Below are 1,661 nucleotides of genomic sequence, written 5' to 3' on the forward strand. Positions count from 1 at the left end.
TACCATTGATATTTAATCCTGTGCTACCTCCTGAAATGGTTGTACATCGACCAGTTCTTCTGCTACAGTGACTGTGTGTATTCCTTCCATCTTCTTTTGATGCTTCCTGAATCTTCAATATTTCACCCATAGAATGCTTCAATATTGCAACTTGAGGCTTAACATACTCTTCATTCTTTCAGCTTGAGAAATTACAAAAATGTTCTTCCCCTTTGATTTTCCAACTCCAGGTGTTTGCAAATTTCCCAGAAGGGGAAACATTCCTTCCTTAATGCTATGCTCTGTCTCTCACCCCTCCTCCACCATCACAGGGGCTAGGCAAGGAGTCCCAGCTCCAGGTACAATTCAGTTGACTCAGGTTCATAGCAACCCCACGTGTGGGAGCAGAACTGTGCTTCATAGCATTTTCAGTGGCTAATTTTTCAGAAAGAGATCACCAGGCCTTTCTTCCGATGACCCTCTGGGTGGACTTGAACCTTCCTCCTTCTGGTTAACAGCTGAGTGAATTCACCATTTGAACCACTCAGGGATACATTTCCTAAATTGAATTTTTTTTTTAATTTTGGTGAAAATGTAGGCAACAAAATATAGACCACTTCAACAATTTCTCCATGTGCAGTTCAGCGACATTAATTCCATTGTTGAAGTTGGGCGACCATTCTTGTTGTCCTTTTCAAAATTATTCCACCATTAACTTAAACTCCCTGCCCCCTGAGCTTCTCATCTGCCTTTTCAGCTGTTGTTGTCAGTTTGATTTCACATGAATAAGTCTTTAAAAGAGCACAGTGCTCAAGGCAGACATAGTTTACTCATTAAGCTAAACTATTATTTGACTCAAAGAAGACTTCAAGGGACAACTACGGTCGGGTTAAAGTTTGACATCATCTCAGGGTCATGGTTTCAGAGATTCATCCAGCTCCATTGACTCCAGAAAGTCTGGATTCCATGAAGCAATGGTTTGAGAGTTTTGTTTTGTTTTTCATATCTTTTATTTTTTATAGAAATATAGGAAGTTCAATTTATTGATGGGCACAGGTTGGGGGCAGGGCAGTGTTTCCAAGGCGTCATGAATGCAGGACCTGTCAATTGTCCAAAGGGCCATGGCTGGGGATGTATTTGACCTCACAACCATCTGGGAAGAGGCACTTATCAGCCACCATGTCTTCAAACTCATTAGCATTAAATTTGGTAAAGGCCCAGTTCCTGGGGATGTGGATCTTCTGGTGCCCAGGGAACTTGACCCTTCAGAGGGCTCCATCACAAGCTCCTGATTTTGCAGTTTGCTGTGGATGGACATGATGATTTGGCCAATGTGGACCCTGCCCACTGTTTTTCCCAAAGGCACCAGACATATACCCTTCTGGAGGCTACATTAGGGACAGCAGAGATTAGCGAGGTCAGAGACATGAAAAAGCAAGGGCAGGGCTGTCCCCAAGGTCCCTTAGGGCAGCCATACATGCCAGTCGGCTGCATGCACTACCGAGGAGCCTGCTGTTTGCAGCCATCATTGAAGCAAGGGCATTCTTTTTATTATTATTATTTATTGTGATTTGGGTGAAGATTTACAGAACAAATTCACTTTCCATACAGCAGTTCACATATACTTTGTCTCATGTCATTGACCACAGTTTACCACAATGCAATTGCTCCCCTCTCACTTC

The 1,661-nt window shown here is 43.0% G+C and overlaps 1 pseudogene; it reads right to left on the reverse strand.

The window, feature by feature from the left end:
- Positions 1–1,423: 1,423 nt before the first annotated feature.
- Positions 1,424–1,519, reverse strand: LOC122151798 (annotated as a pseudogene).
- Positions 1,520–1,661: the final 142 nt, after the last annotated feature.

Source organism: Orycteropus afer, unplaced genomic scaffold, assembly GCF_000298275.1.
Source record: "Orycteropus afer afer isolate SDZICR_OR568_19922 unplaced genomic scaffold, OryAfe1.0 scaffold00726, whole genome shotgun sequence".
In the NCBI taxonomy this organism is placed as follows: domain Eukaryota; kingdom Metazoa; phylum Chordata; class Mammalia; order Tubulidentata; family Orycteropodidae; genus Orycteropus; species Orycteropus afer.